Below are 17,772 nucleotides of genomic sequence, written 5' to 3' on the forward strand. Positions count from 1 at the left end.
CCTGGGCTAAACCAGTTCAGTGGTGTCATATATGGGTCTGCCAAGATGATTTTACTGGGGTTTAGCCACTGCACATGCTACAGCTTCTTGGAGTCATAGGAGATCTAGGAGATGATTATGTAATGACAGATTCTATATTTTATTATTGGTCTATAGTATTGAGATATGCTGAGGTGCCACCAGACATGAAATACACGTTGGATTGGATTAAGATGGACAGGATAATAATAGCTTAGAATTCCAATAAGTTTTAGAATTCACAAAGGGATTTCCTCAAAGAAACTCTATGACTTAAGCAGTACAACTGTTATTATCCCCATTTTACAGATGAAGGAACCAAGGCACAGGTATATTAAACAACTTACAAATGATTGGACTAAGAGATGCAAGAGTCAGAATTTGAATCCATGTCTTCTAACTACATGACCAACCTCCTTTATGCCTACCTGAATCTGCTTCTATTGGTTTCCCCAAAGATTAAGTTCCTCACTTTTTCCCCCTTTTCTACTCAACCCCTGAAATAATTAACAATGTACTCTTACTCTTAGACCACCTCCAAAATACAGACAGTCTCCACTATACATTAAACTGACCACTGCTTAATGAGATAGAAGCAATTCCTCAAATATTGTCTTTTGGAGTTGGGGATTTTCCTCTAAAATTGATTGTACCATCAATTTCCTCCTTCCAAAACTACACATGAACCACTTTTCATGGACTCCAAATTATCAAAGCTAACAACAGATAATAGTTACCTAAGTTCATTTTTTTAATTTCAAAATACACATTGTCAGATCAGTCATATACATGGCTAAGATATAACCCAGATGATCTCTGAGGAATCCATCCCCACTGTGAAATATTTAATGGTATGATTCTAAATAATATACCTACCTTTCTATTTTCAAAGGAACTTAAAAGTACTGTATGTGTTTTTGCGTTATCTCATAGAACCCAATGTGGTGCCATGGCCTCTTTGCTTATTTGTGGATGATCTAGAATGAGTCTTTCGATGCTAGAGATTGGCATTCAATCAGAGGGGAATGCTCTTCTATGGACATGAGCTTCATATTTAAAGTTATTAAGTTATTATTTCATTGGCACCTAGGGAAATGCTTGTTCTCTGAGAAGAATTTTGTATTGTTTTTAAAACATGCTTAGAAGAGAAAACCGAGTGAATCTGTCAAACAACAACCAAAAATTTCGCCCTTTGACTTATTCTTGGTCACTGTTACTGTAACATGCATTTCATGCCTATCCAGCTATGCTGGCCATGTCTCAGGAACATGAGTCACCATTTGCTGCCTTCCGCAGATGGAGAAGGATGAAAAGTGTATCTTTTAATTCTTCTGTTTATAATATCAGCATTAGCAGAAGGAGGCAAACTTGATTTTTCAATGAAACATTATGATCCAGATTATTTCTATTGGTGAATAATACTGATATTTGTAGTTAATTAAATGAGATCAAAGCAATAGTATTGCAATGAGAAGAATTACTCTTGAGAGCAATCTCTTTTGATTAGATCTTAGTCAGTAAATCCTTTGCCGAGATCAGAAAGCCTTTCTCCCTTAATTTAAGTGTCATGAATGCAAGCAATAAATTCAGATTGCATATTTTAAAAAGTTCATAAAATCTTGATGTCATAAGCACATGGTAGCATATAGACAGTTTTCATTTCTACTTCCTCACTCTCTAGATATCACTCTGAGTTTCCAACTGTTGCCATTATTTGAATTATACAGTTTGAAATATGGAAAATTTCCTCAAGTTTGAGTCTGTGCCTAAGGTTTTAAAGATAAGAAAATTAAGACCCAGAGAAAGGAAATTATTTGCTTAGTTAATTAATGGCAAAATCAGATCCACAGCACAAGTCTTATGACTTCCCAGTGTTCTCTCCACTACCTCTCACTATTTTTGTCATTATGTTGTCCAATAACCACTTTTTGGGGCAAAAGTTTCAATAAAGCAAAAAAAAAATAGCCCATGTGATTCTCAAATTGATATCTTTCAATTACTAGTAGGTGATATGACAATTGCAAATCAAACTAGGGTTAGCATTTAACACAAGTGGCAAATAAATAGCAATAAGTGGCAAAAAAAATTGAAAATAATGTCAAGATTCTTCACCTAGATTGAAATCTGTAATAATGGGCTGCAAAAAGTTGCAACTTGAGAGATTAGCATATCTTATTGTCATTCAAAATAAAGGTACACCGACAATCATACACACACTCATGCTTATGCGATTAGAGCAGTTTAATATAGCCAGTTGGCTGACAGTTCCATTCAACACATTTCTCCATTCCCTAAAGAGGATAAGAGTTAAAGAGGCCAAGGGCAAAAGTGAATTTGAGGATGAAGACATGCCACGTAGACTCTCAGTAAAAAGACCAACAGAGAACTCTTGAAAGTTTATTTGGGAATGAATCCTACATTTTTAATGATAGTTCTACTAAACTTGACCTGTGAGTAATAGTGATAGTTGTTTCAAATGGTTTTAATTATGTTAATCACTTTAATATAGAGGTTTTCAATGTCGGGTCTACAACCTTGCTTTTTGAGTAGTTTGATAGAAGCATTTCAATTTAATTAGTTATCTTTTTAATTCCCTGCATTTTAATTTAAAACTATTATTTTGAAAAGGGGTCCTTACGTTTTCCAGACTGCCAGTAGGGTCTATCTCACACACACACACACACACACACACACACACACACACACACACACACACACACACACACCCCACACCACACACCTTGCTTTAATAGAATCAGTAATTCTGTTATATAACCATGACCATTCACTCTTTTCAGTCTGAAGACCACAGAATCAGGGTTCCTATGAAGAAGTTACTGTTATTCCTCCATAAAATTGCATAATACATGACAAATTCTTTCTGTGCTATTCTATTTCAGTGAATATATGGTTGTCCTTAATATTTGAAGATGATATTGTCTGCTTTGCATGACCCAACAGTGCTTTTCATATTGTAAAAATTAAAAGGTCTGATCTTTGTTTTCTAATTGTTTCAGTGACTGAAGTTCTGTACAGGGCTTACACGTAACAGGTGTAGAACCAGAAAGGATTTTAAAAGGCATCTAAGTCAATCTCTTCTGTCACAGAGGAAGAAATGGAAGACCTAGAAATGTTAAGTGACTTGCACAAGGTCATAGACTAAAGTAACAACAGAATCTAGTTCTGACCCCAAGTCCTTGTAACACCAAATAGCCCAATTTCCCAATACCCCACAGTACATCAGGGATCAGTGATTCCATCAGGATGGGTGCTCTGTCCAATCATGCAGCTCAGGGTTCCAGAAGGCTTTAGTAGAATATGTCACATTCCATTCCATTCCATTCTTTGGTCTTTGTGACTTCTTATGGCTGAAAAAAAAAAGATCACCTGGAATCCAATCTTCTGGTAAAGAGCTTCTCTGTATAGCTTGAATTCTGATGACAAAGAAATCTGTTTCTCTGTATTAGTATAAATGGACATGTGAACAAAAGAAAAGGTTTCCTTTACTATATAAAAGTTTGCCCATTTTTCTAAATATAGGAATTTAGCATGTTTGGTTTTATTCCTTTCAGGAGATATCTTGATATTATTACATATTTTAGAAGATGATTATCAGTAAATTTGGTAGGATGTAAGTACTTTGACCCGTCAAGCACGTCTGATTGTATTAATGTGGTAGTATTCCTACATACACTTATCACCATCTTTTTCAAATTTTTTTTTTGGACAGTTTTCATAAATAGGTATAGCCTACAACAGAAGTATCAAGTGTGTTGCCACCAGGCCCACAACACTCCCAAGTGCAGTCCAAACCAGACAAAAATGTAATTGGGAAATATTTAGCAAAATAAACAAAAATGCAATAAAAGAAAATTAATATCAATATGTAGTTTTCTAAGTCAATATGTGGCCCACAGAGATCCTTATGTATAGTTGAATGTCCTCTGTTTCAATTTGAGTTTGACACCACTGACCTGCAAAGTATATTACCTCATGGCCAATCCTCTGATAATGAGCATTCCCAAAATTATCCAGAGCAGCCTTATATGACTGCCATGAAAGTTGTGGGTCAGGCCCATATGGGAAGTATTTATTTCTAGGCTGTGCTCTGCTAGAGTGGCCTTGAAGAACTTAGGATCACCTACATACTACAAAGAGTAGGATTTTGCTAGAAATATGCTGCATGAAAAACATTTCTATGTCTGCAGATGGAAGACTCCTTCAATTTAGTCTAGTCAAAGGACAGTGAAATTTCTCCCATGGTCAGACAAAAGAAATTGCTTTTGAAAAATGCAGAACAAGAAGAGGATGTTGGGGAATTTAAATTTCCTTAAACAACCCTGATGTACTATTGTTTTTGCTATTAAGTGGAAACAAACCAATACACATTTTCTTTATTTCTTTTCTGAGTCAAAGGGAAAGTGTTAACTGTAGAACCATAAAAATTTATAATTTGGTAAAAACAGTCAAGAAAGCATACTTCACTGGAAAGAGTCCTTATAGATCTGCACTAAGGAAACTCGAAGATATAAAGGTTTCTTTTTTATGATTAAACTCAACAAGACCGATGTGATGTAGTTCAAAGTTTCCTATTTCCACATCTATAAAATTAACTCTGATCTATAAAATACCTTATAGCTTCATGATTCTATAATTTGATTATTCTAAGTCCTAAACACATCATGTAATTATACTAGCATACCTGCTTTGAGATAAACTCCATTTGTATTTGAGAATTTGGTAATAAAAAACTCTCCCTTTATTAGCATATGGGATTGTAGCCTTATTTATGATTGATAGAAAAAGTTTTATTTACAGATTTTCCATCTTAGAAAAACAGCTCACATTTACATGGCAGCATATATACACCATCTCATTTGATCCTCACAATAATACTATGATATGATATGTGGTACAAATAATATTATCCCTATTTTACACATAAAGAAATTGATGGTGATAGGTTAAGTGAAATGTCTAAGGTGACATAGTTAATAAATTGCAGACCTAGAACTAAAACACAAGTTTCCTGATTCATTCCCAGGATTCATTTCACCTCATCATGCTTTCTTCCTACCAATTAGAATGGAACCCTAATGACAAACTTATGACCAACTCAATTGGGCTGTTTAGCTGGAAGGTGGGATGATTCTTTTATAGAATCTTAAAGAAGAATCTTTAAGATTAAAAAAGAAAGAATTGTATAAGTGTGGGGCCATGGAAAAGTGGCTGCATGTCGCATGACACCCACCTTCTCTATATCCATTATGGCCTCTCTTCTTTCTCAAAGAAAAACAAATTGGACACCAGGAACACAAGTGGTTCTCAGACCAGCGAAGCGATGATCCCATTTTCAAAATCTTTATTTGAGGCACATTTTCTAACAAAAGATAATCCTTTTACAAATCTGGTTTAAAACCTTGTTAGAAGTATGCTTTCCTGAAATTGGGGCTATCCCAAGAAATCTGTAATATGTGATCACTATAGTCAGGAGCAGCTGGTGTTCCCACAGCTGGACTCAGACCTTTCTTGTATTAGGCCAAACGAGCAGTGGGAGAGGTAAAAAATATGGCTGGATCTAGCTGGGATTCTTAATGACCAAACTAACCCCACCATTCTGTCTAGCTTCCAATCAAAGGAGTGTGAACTAATGGAAATGTAGGGGTGTTTTTATTTTTATTTTTTCAGCCTGATAGGTTCATAAAAGCCAGCTAGGAAAGCACTTAGTTGCATCAGTTTTATTCTGGCCTTTGCTCTCTTTTGGGCTCCCTGCTTGTCCCACCCTTGGCTAAGGAACACTGCTTTTCCCTTAAATCTCACAGTTCTTTGACTTGGCTATTCTTCTCTAGTATTGTTTTTCTTTTTTTCATGAAACAGCTGCACTGACATCCTCTGGGCCTCTGTGTTGGTGAAGCCAACATTTAAAAGAGAGGTAGTAATACTGATTTTGTATACAAAGAGCCCACAAAATGTTAACTCAAACTAATTACATTTAGTGTTTGAGACAGGTCCAAAATGATTGTTTGAAACCTTAACTTCAGTTTATTTGCAAAGAGAAACACAATTTCAGTCAATTTAGAGAATTTGGGAAATAAATGATAAAAATGATGGGCACCACCATTGACTCAGTCCCAGATTGTTCCATGGTCATCTTGATTTCCAAATTCAATTTAATTCAATTCAACAGTGATTCATTGACCACTTGTACTGAGAGAATGCAAGGATTGGTAGTGCTTTGGAAAGAACAAAGAATTCAGGTTTAGGGCTTTAGGACCTGAGGCTGAATTCTTTCAAGGAATTCTCTCTCTCTTTCTAGGCCTCAGTCTCTTCATCTGAAAAAAAAAATAAAGGAGTTATACTAGATGGTCTCTAATGTCCCTTCTAGCTCTAAACCCTGCAAATTAACAAAATACTTCAATGGCAATTTAGAGTTAACAAAATGTTCTCCTGGACTGCTAGGTGGCTCAATTGGTAGCTAGGTAATACAGAGGATACTGCTGGGCCTAGAGTCAGGAAGACTCATCTTTGTGAGTTCAAATCAGTCTTGGACACTTACTAGCTGTGTGACCCTGGGTAAGTCACTTACCTGTTTGTCTCAGTTTCCTCATCTGTAAAATGAGCTGGAGAAGGAAATAGCAAACCCTTCCTGCATCTTTGCTAATAAAATCCCAAAGGGGGTCATGAAGAGTCAGACATGACTGAAAACAACAAAAAGCGCTTTCCTCAAACTCTGTGAAGCAGATTACTGAAGTATTATGTCCATTTTGAAGTTTAGGTTCAGGAAGACTTGAATTACCCACGGTCTCACATCTAATCATTATCAGGATCTAACTTAAACCCAGATTTAGCAATTCTCCCCCTCTACTATGCTGCTTCTCTTACTGATAGATGAATGACAGATGGTCTCTACTCATGTGGATATCAGTATCTGACAGCTAAAAAAATTGTTTTTCTTTTTCACAGAATATGCCTCCTACTAATAACCAGAAAGATGATCACAAACATGTCAAGTAGAAAAGGCAAAAAATAAGATTTTTCAGAAAGATCAACAACATTGTAGAGTTCCAAAGAGATCTTTGAACTATAGGGAAAAATGAACTAGAGGTCACTACAAAGACTATAGAAAATATCAAATGAATCCATTAATAAATTAATTAATTAAATCAGGGTGTCTTCCTTACCTTTAAATACCATCCATTCAATCTTTCATCTTATCTTATATGTAGATCTCCTGCCTATCATTGCCGAACACCTAAAAGGGTAGTCTTCTCTGTCTCCACTTCCTCTTCCTCCTCATTTCTCAAACTGACTTCTATTCTCACCATTTCACTGAACTGTTTCTCTCAAAAGTTGCCAATGATCCCTTAATTCTAAAGTCAGTAGCCTTTTATTACTTTTAATCTTCCTTGACCTTTCTCCACATTTTAATGCTATTGATCTTACCAGCCTCCTAGATACTCCCATCCCTTAACTTCCATGATACTACTTTCCCTTGGTTCTCCTATTAATCTAACAGCTCCTTCTTAATCTACTTGTTTGGTTCACCTTTGTCCTGAGTCCTTTGAGCTCTCTACCTCCTCCTCCTTTGTAATCTCAGCAGCTGAAAAGGATTTAATTTTCTCTTTTATGTACCCTTTTATGTAGACAACTTCTATGTCCTATCTCACTGAACTCCTCTCTAATATCCTCAAATACCTCATGCATATCTCTACTTGCCATACCTCAAATTCAAAATGTCCAAAAATGAACTCACCATCTTCTCTGCTAAGCCCATTTCTCCTCAAAACTTCTTTTTGTTGTTGTTGGCATCTAACACCATTCCCCCAGTTACTCAGGTACAAAATCTTGACATCATCTTTGATTTTCATCTTTTATTTATTCATTTATTCATTTATGTATTTATTTATTTTCTGCTTATTTATTTATTTATTTGTTTGATTTATTTAGTTTATTTATTTTTAGTTTTCAACATTCACTTCTACAAGATTTTGAGTTCCAAATTTTCTCCCTATCTTGTCCCTCCCCCACCCCAAGATAGCATGCATTCTGAATACCCCATCTCCTAATCTGCCCTCCCTTCTATCTCTCCCCCCTTTCTCTTATCCCTTTCCCCTTCAATTTTTCCTGTAGGGTAGGATAGATTTCTATACCCCATTTCCTTATTTCCCAGTTGTGTGTGGAAAAAACAATTCTTTTTAACTTTTGTTTTTAAAACTTTGGGTTCCAGATTTTCTCCCTTCCTCCCTCACCACCCACCCTCATTAAGAAGGCAAGCAACTCAATACAGGTTATACATGTATAGTCATGCAAAACACTTCCATAGTAGTCATGTTGTGAAAAACTAAGTACATTTCCCTTAATATTATCCTGCCTCCCATTTATTCTATCCTCTCTTTTGACCCTGTCCCTCCTCAGAAGTGTTTGCTTCTGATTGCCCCCTCGCCCAATCTGCCCTCTCCTCTATTAACCTCCTGCTCTGTTGTCCCCTTCCCCCCTTATTTTCCTGTAGGGTAAGATAGATTTCTATACCCAATTGAGTGTGCATGTTAGTCTCTCCTTAAGTCAAATCCGATAAGAATAAGATTCACTCATTCCCTCTCACCTTCCCCCATTTTCCCTCCATTGTAAAAGTCTTTTCTTGTCTGTTTTATGTGAGATAATTTACCCCATTCTACCTCTCCCTTTCTCCTTCTCTCCACATAATCCTCTCTTATCCCTTGATTTTATTCTCCAGATATCACTCCTTCATCTTCAACTCACCCTGTGCCATCTATCTATCTATCTATCTATCTATCTATCTATCTATCTATCTATCTATCTATCTATCTACATACATATAATTTTTCCCTCCAACTACTCTAATACTGACAAAGGATTCATGAGTTACAAATATCATCTTTCCATGCAGAGTTCAACATTAACAAGTTTCTTATAATTTCTCTTTCCTGCGTACTTCTTGATATTTCTCTTGAGTCTTGTATCTGAAAGTCAAATTTTCTATTCAGCTCTGGTCTTTTCCTCAAGAATGCTTGAAAATCCTCTATTTCACTGAATATCAATTTTTTTTCCCTGAAGGATTATGCTCAGTTTTCCTGGGTAGGTGATTCTTGGTTGTAATATTATTTCCTTTGCCTTCCAGAATATTATATTCCATGCCCTCTGGTCCCTTAATGTAGAAGCTGCTAAATCTTGTGTTATCCTGATTGTGTTTCCACAATACTTGACTTGTTTCTTTCTGGCTGCTTACAATATTTTCTCCTTGACCTGGGAGCTCTGGAATTTGGCTACAATATTGCCAGGAGTTTTGCTTAGGGGATCTCTTTCAGGAGGTGATCAGTGCATTCTTTCCATTTCTATTTTGCACTCTGCTTCTAAAATATCAGGGCAGTTTTCCTTGATAATTTCTTGAAAGATAACATCTAGGCTCTTTTTTTTTATCATGGCTTTCAGATAGTCCAATAATCTGTAAATTGTCTCTCCTGCATCTATTTTCCAGGTCAGTTGTTTTTCCAATGAGATATTTTACATTGTTTTCTATTTTTTCATTCTTTTGGATTTGTTTTACAGTGTCTTGATTTCTCAAATTGTCACTAGATTCCAATTTCTCCATTCTAATTTTTAAGAAAGTATTTTCTTCAGTGAACTTTTGGACTTCCTTTTCCATTTGGCCAATTTTGCTTTTTAGGGCATTCTTCTCCTCATTGGCTTTTTGGAACTCTTTTGCCATTTGGGTTAGGCTATTTTTTAAGGTATTATTTTCTTCAGCAATTTTTGGGGTCTCCTTTAGCAAGCTGTTGACTTGTTTTCCATGATTTTCTTGCACCACTCTCATTTCTCTTCCCAGTTTTTCCTCTACTTCTCTTACCTGCTTCTCTAAATCCTTTTTGAGCTCTTCCATGGCCTGAGACTGGTTCATATTTTTCTTGGAGGCTTTGGATGTAGGAGCTTTGACTTTGTTTTCTTCTTCTGGTTGTATGTTTTGATCATTTTTGTTACCAAAGAAAGATTCCATGGTCTGATTTTTTTTGGTGCATTTCACTCATGATCCCAGCCAATTACTTGAGTTATTAACTCTTTGTTAAGGTAGAGATCTGCTTCCAGTGTGGAGAATGTAGTGTCCCAAGCTTTGGGGTTTTGTGCAGCTGTTTTCAGAGATATTTCTAGGGACCTGTAAATTTTCAGTTCTTCCAAGGTGCTATGATCAAGGGTGAGGTGTTTACTTCTTTCCTGGCCTGTGAGTGACCACAAGCACTCTTTTCTGTTTTGGCACTATGAGGAGGATTCTCTCTCTCCACAGCCACTACGAGCTCCACCACACCAGTGCTCCTTCTTACCATAGGACTGCCACCCAGAACTGTGATCCAGATCCAAGCATAAACAAAGCAAGAGAATCCTGCCTCAGCACCAGCAAAGGGATCCCTACAATCCCTCTCTGATCAACCACTGGATTCCCCCTCAGTCAGTGGGCAGGAAGTTCTGGAGGCAGCCGCCACCCCAGGGCCATGCTGGGACTGGGGCTGCGACCCCATTGCTTCTCTCTCACCACCGCAGACACAGACTTTTTCTACTGACCTTAAACCACCATAGCTGTCTGTGATGCAGTCCTCTGAGGCCTGCTCCAGGTTTGCTGTGGCCTGCACACTCATGCTGAATTGTGTTCCTCTCCCAGCCCTGCATGACAGACCTTTCTAGTCACTCATCCAGGTTGTCTTGGGCTGGAAATTCATTTCACTGTGTCTTTTTGTGGGTTCTGCTGCTTTAGAATTTGCTTAGAGCCATGTTTTACTGGTATTTGGAGGGGTTTGGAAAAAAGCTCAAGCAAGTCACTGCTTTTACTCCGCCATCTTGGCTCTGCCCCCGATATTTTCCTCTTTCTCAGCACCACCCTTAACATCCAATCAAGTTACCAAGTCATATCAAGTCTATCTCACAGTGTGTCTATATGCTTTTCAGATGAAAGTAGTAGTCTTTCCCTCCACCGATATTTTATCTGAATATCTACTTTTGACCCATTACTGCTTGAGAGGGTGTACCTGTGCATCCTCTGAAGTGGAGGCAAGGCTACTTCATTGCACATCATCATGCTTATCTTCACATACTTCGTAAAGCAGACTCAGGACCACATAGCTAGCAAATTCTGTGGCTGAGTTTAAACTCAAGTCTTCCTGACTCTAGGCCCAGCAGTCTATCCAATGCTCTACCTAGCTATACCAATCCCCAACACTGGTTGACAGCAGAGCTCCCTGCACATGCTACCAGCAGTGGATCTCCAAATGGTCAGTCTCTTCCTTACATTTGCCTGTGTACATTCTATATCACCACTCCACTAACCATTAACTAACCCAGTACAATGTAGCACTACCCACTCACCTGTACAGCAAGGAATGTATCATTTTAATTTTTGTTTTTCTAGTACCTAGCTCAATATTCTTCATGTAGTAAAAGTTTAATTAACACTTTTGGGGATTTTTGTTTAACTCCAACTAACATAATCATTTATGTTACTTTTTTGAGTCAACATATTTTTTCTTATTTCCAGATAGCAAAATGGATTCCCTATGGATTAGTTTGAGAAATTAAGAAGACCCTAGTCAAGTTGCAGGAACTAAGAATACAATTTGCTGTGGTGCATTTTGCCATCCATTTTCATGAAATGACAATTTGTAAGCTCAAGAATTCCACAGAAAATTGTATTTACTTTGTAGAAGTTTGCTTCTGGATTATTCTAAATTGTGAATCTCAGTGCAACATTTATACTCATAGATGTTAAAAACTCACCTCAGGTGTTCTCATTTTTATGGAGCAGTGCTATAGCGAGCCCGTTTTGATTCACTAGTTACTGTTCCCCCCACTCACCTCCATGTTCTGATTATATTTCTTTACTGCACTTTATCATGTATTGTTTTGTATTATCATTATTTGAGTATGTATTTTGTACTCCCCAGTAGATTCCACAGGGGCAGCAGCTGGGTCTTCTTTAAATTGCATTTCTTCTCCACATTCATTGAAGTGTTCTACATCTGGGAGGTAGTTATTAATTAAGCCTTTATTGAATTGAATTCTCACAGGATCCCTGACCATTTGAAGACAACTGCATTAAGCTCATTTGCCAGCTAAGAGGCAGAGTAACATTTCTGAAAGGCAAAGCCAATTAAAGGCCTTTGTGTTATAAATGAATGAATAAACATGATGACAAATACTAATTACTCTAGATTAAAATAATTTTCCCATGGATTTCCTAATTCAAAATGGCAGCTGTTTTCAGAGAGTGGTCTCTGCATATGTTCAAACATCACCAATATTCTGCCTTCCTCCCATGGAATTAAAAGAGCAGGGAAGTTTGTTATTCATATACCAGTTTAATTTAGGAAATAACTAAAAAGATGTGGCATAGTAGGGTACTTCACTGGAATAGGAATTAGGAGACAAAGCTCTCAAGTGTGTCAATAATGAATTCTATTAACTTTGAGGAGTGACAGTTTCTCAAGATCACAGTTTCCTAACCTATCAAATGGTTATAGGAATTCAAATTCAAAACCAATGAACGTTCATTAAATTCCTTTTCTATGTCAGTTTCTGTGCTACCTTCTACCTAATCTGTCAGGCTGTTGCAAGCATCAAAGGAGATCATATATGTGAATTTAAGTAGTACAAAGCCAATGAAATGTCCTTTCAATAGTCAACTCTATAATTTTACAAATAAGAATGTTATTGTCATTTTTCACTCATGTCTGATTCTTTATGAGTTCATGGACCATACAGTCCATAGGGTTTTCTTGGCAAAGATACTGGAGTGGTTTGTCATTTCCTTCTCCAGTAGATAAGACAAACAGAGGTTAAGTGACTTGCCTGGAGGCACTCAGCTAGTAAATGTCTGAGGCCAGATTTGAACTCAGTGCTCTATCCACTGAGTCATCTAGCTCCCTCATAAATGAGAATACTGAAACACAGTTAAGCAATTGATCTAACATAACACAGGTAGTAAGTGGCAAAGCAAGGATTTGAACTCAGTTCCTGTGATTCAACATTAAAAGTTCTTAAACTAATATCGTAAGTCATGCTTTCCATTCTTTTATCATCTTTACCTCTTCAAAATATCTTAAAAATCAGTCTCAGATGACTTTCAAAATCTGTCTCCTCCAATTTTGGAGAAGGAAATGGCAAACCTCTCCAGTACTTTTGCTAAAAAAAAAAAAAAACCAAATGGAGTCAGGAAGAGTCAGATGCAACTGCAAATGACTGAATAACACCTTTGATATAATTTCTTTTATATATATTTGGTCAGGTCTAGCCACTACTTCCAATTTCAGCCAATTTTAAGCAGTTGCCCTCTCCTCATATAGCACATTGATTGTTTAAGTGTTGGAGTTCAAATAAAATGGTTCCACTATCACCGCTGCTAAGATCAATCACTATTGAAAAGCTATTAATCCTGACCCCATTTTGTATTTGTAGTCCTTCATATTTCCCTTACAAATGTCCTCAAGATGCTCTAGTTAAACAGTGTCTCATGACAACTTTTCTGCAGACTAATTTTCTTCTCTGCTGCTTTTTACTGCTTTAGGAGGAAATACTGCATACAGTCTTCCTTCCTCCTCCAAAGCAATATATTAAGAATTATGTATTCTAAACTGTGGTTGCATCTGACAGATTTCATCCTGCTCACTTGAAAAATAGGCCAACAGTTTCTGGAATGACTCCGTTTGTGGGTTCCTTTGACTTCATTGTATTATATTTCTTAGACTTTTCTAAGAAATGGCAATAATCACAATCTCATTACTTTGATCAATTTTGCATTTTGTAGGGTCCACAGCTTGTTTGAACAAGTAGGTTACAGCTATTGGAAATGTCCATAATGTCTTCTTGTCTTTTTTATTTTTTCTTTTAATTTGTTGTGAATTTTGACCTTGTCATCAAGGTGGTCCCCTTATCTACTAACATTCTGAGCATCATGCGGTGAAATGACCAGAGCTATGTGAAATTATATTTCTAATTGTTCATGAGTGTATGATGGCACCACTTCCATCAATTTCCTTAGTTGCCTCTCTGAAAAGACCATGGAAAATAACTTTTAATTTACCTGGAACTTCTCTACATCTTCTAGTCTTATTTATAGTAGAACATCAATATGAAGTTCATTTAATCCAGTACTGTATTAAAATATTGGTAGTTGGACTTGGATCATGTATATGATACAGAGCTAGAGCTAGAAGCAGAGAGATATTTTTATATATGCATATATACACATTACTGGAGGAATTTTTGGCATACTACATTTACTGCATCAAAAATTAAATTTACATTTGCAAATGGCCTACAATAGTGACTCTTAGGCCCTTCTGTGCCCCCTTTTTTCACTCTACCACCATTACTGAGGAAGCAGAAGATTGTATGGGACTGAAGACAATTTAGCATTTTTTGTTTTGTTTTATGGATTGTCCTGGCCAAATAATTGATTTACTAATGGAAACCTGGCTCATGATGAGTCTCTCTGTACTTAATTTGTCTTATCCTTGGATAGAAGACATGTTAGCTTGCTGGAACTATATTTGGAGCATGTCCAAATTGTTAGAACTTACTAGAATTTATACTACACAAACATTGCCTTTGAGAATCCAGTAAACTCCATTTAATGAAGCATCAAAGTAGTAGAATTATGAGGGCATTATTATTTTCATCATTATTATTCTTGTTATTAGGAACACTTGATATTATTGATATGTTTTATTTTACATGTGTAATGAAACACATTTCTGAGTAGAAATTGATGATCCTGGGAAGAGTTGGGAAACTCAATGGAATGCATCTGAAAGAAAGTAAAAAGAGTAAATTCTGTGGTTAAAATGTTCCACTGCCATCTGCCCATACAGATGGAAAAATTAATGATGAGCTCTTCATATAAGTCCAAAACTGCAATAGAAGTAAGATATAATAGTGATGACTGACTTTAATCAGTATCTGTAGAAAGTCACAGTCTTAAAAGCTAAGTGCTAAAAAAGTCTTGATTTTCCTTTCTGTCAATTTGATTTCTCAGAAGATAGAGGAAAAGAATAATACTCAATGACATGGAAGAACTAGTTTGTCAAGACAGAGTTAGGGGATTCTTGGAAAAAAAGATAAAAACACTTTTTTTGCGTTCATGATCAACACAGAATAGCAGAGCTTGGAGGGATTGCACATATTTAGGAAAGAAGATTTCAAAAAGCTCATAGAAAACCTGGGCATGATTCCACAGCCAGAAAATTAAAATTGGAGAACAAGAAGGGTAGAAAGTTCTTTAAATCAAATTCAGATGATATAATCAAGAATGATCCTAGTAAGGAAGAAAGAGGAAGGCATTAAAATATCAATGTAATTGCACCAGTAGTTCTACAATGAGCTCATTCATTAAGGATATTCATTCTCAGTTATAAGGCAACTCACATTTGTTAAGTAGCAAGCAATGTGCTAAAAATTTAGTGCATTTAGCAGCTAAATACTGGACAAAAGTTGAAAACAAAGGATGCATCAAAAAAAAAAAAAGCCAGCAGGCTACCACTTATAATTTCCTTGGAATTCCCCTTAGTAGCCAAATATAATGCAATGATATAAGTGAGCATTACACAAAATTTTAAAATTAGCATAAATTTAGAACTTTAGCAGTCATCTGGTTCCACCCTCTCATAGCACCAGTTAGGAAAATGAGACCCTAAGGAATGAAGTCATTTATTTGCCCATATTCACACAGAGAGTAAGTATAGAGTGAGGATTTGAACCTGGATCTTAGGGCTTCACTTTCTCTCATTTGTTAAATAATAATCATGAGGGAAAGTGGATAAAATTATTTAAAAGATTTCATTAAAATGTGATTTAATATTTCTGGATCAATATTGATTACTGATTTTGGTCTATAGTTTTATTTTGCTGATTGATTTCTCTCTGGCTTGGACATAAGGATTATATTGGTCTCATAAATGAAGTTTGGTAGACAATCTTCTTCATTTTTTTTTTGTGAACAGTTTGTTTATTATGAGTAGTATCATTTATTTAAATATTTAATAGTATTCACATGTAAATCCATTTAGGCCAGATGTTTTGTTTTATTTCCTTAGGAGCTCATTTATGGCTTATTTCTCTTTTTCAAATTGAGTTATATAGATTTTCATTTCCTGGTTTTTTTGAGAATTTAAAATTTTTATAAATATTCATTCATTCATTTCATTTGAGTTTGGGGGGTTTTGGTGAGGGTTTAGTAGAATTGTGTCAAACCCAAATAGAAACAGAAGTCACTAATCTGTCTACAAGGACACATACTGTGAGCCACGTGTTGATGTAGTTTTAAAATGTAATGTTATCTATATTTTGTTGTATTTTTATTTGTTTTGTTAAATATTGCCCAATTATATTTTCATCTGGTTTAGACCACATTCAGTATTGTAGGCAGTAAGGCTCTGTGTTTGAGACTTCTGCCTCATATCACCACTTCTTTCCACTCTTTTTTACTCTCTGATTCCCCAGTGCATTACCCTCCTTTCACCTGACACCCAGTTGAAGCTCACCACAAATCCCAAATAAACTATTAGAATATGATACCTTAGCATAATATACACGTCTATGGAAAGCCTATATTTGTGTTTAATTTGGTGCTAAGAGAGCCAAGAGAGAAGCATCTGAAATATCCACCCACTCTATTGGGGTATTTACATTTTATATTAAACATATGTGTGCATAAGACAGTACTCTCTTTCATAAGTTGACTTCACATTCCCACACAAACTCAAGTGCTAAGGTATTAACACCTTCCCTAGGGTTTAGTTTCTTACTTTAACCACTTCAATCATTCACCACACTAAATCAAAGTAAATACTAGAGTCCCTACTCCTGAGGGCAGGCAATCTATGGCATCTCACATAATCAGATGGCGTTCTACCATGTACCACTCGTGTTCCTTTCCCAGATACATCCTCTGTGTGTGTGGGGGTGTGTGTGTGTGTGTTTGTGTGCATGCTTCTCTCTCCTTTTTTTGCTTCTCTTCTGTTTCCTGCTTCTTCTCCTTATCTCCCATTCTTTTCCCCCTCTTCTATGGTTTTTAACTTTTTGTCTATGCCTGAGTCCTGCCAATGGTAGATTAGGTAGACCTTCCCCTTAATCTATTTTATGCAGACATGAGATTAATGTTTCTGATAAACAATCCTGATCATGTTATGGCTTGAAAATGTTAGGATCATATATTTGGAGCTAGGAGTAACCTAACAAATCATATAGTCCAACCTCACTCATTTTATAGATGAGGAAATGGAGGCCCAGGAAGAGGAAGTGTCTTTACAAGATCATATAGGAATTTAGTAGCAAAACTAAGACTTGAACCTAATTTTATAAATTCCTTTAACAGTTCCTTAATGCCTATTGAATAGAGTTCAATTTCTTTTAGTTTGGCAATGTGCTCTATAATTTAGCTTTGACTGTTCCCTTCCCCAAACACATACATCCTTTGCATTTCTGGCTATTAGCATCCTCAGGATCCAGCAAAAATTCTACATTCTTTATAAATTTTTCCATGTCTGTCCTTTTATATCAAGATCAATCCCTTGTGTTCTTAATATCATCCTTTATTAAATCCTTTGGGAGTTTTCCTCTTAAGTTTTTTTCTTTCTGTCTTCTTCAATTTCTCTTTATCTATTGGCTTCTTCCCCAACACCTAAAAATGCATCTGTTTCTTCTATCTTAAAAAAAAAAACCTTCATTTGACCCTGCTATCCCCTCAACTTATCATAC

The 17,772-nt window shown here is 36.2% G+C and overlaps 1 pseudogene; it reads right to left on the minus strand.

Annotated features, from left to right (window-relative positions):
- LOC110213327 (large ribosomal subunit protein uL15 pseudogene) overlaps window positions 1-10,664 on the minus strand; it is a 54,535-nt pseudogene extending 43,871 nt beyond the window's left edge.
- Window positions 10,665-17,772: the final 7,108 nt, after the last annotated feature.

Source organism: Phascolarctos cinereus, unplaced genomic scaffold (assembly GCF_003287225.1).
Source record: "Phascolarctos cinereus isolate Bilbo 61053 unplaced genomic scaffold, phaCin_HiC Scaffold_726;HRSCAF=1367, whole genome shotgun sequence".
NCBI classification, from domain to species: Eukaryota; Metazoa; Chordata; class Mammalia; order Diprotodontia; family Phascolarctidae; genus Phascolarctos; species Phascolarctos cinereus.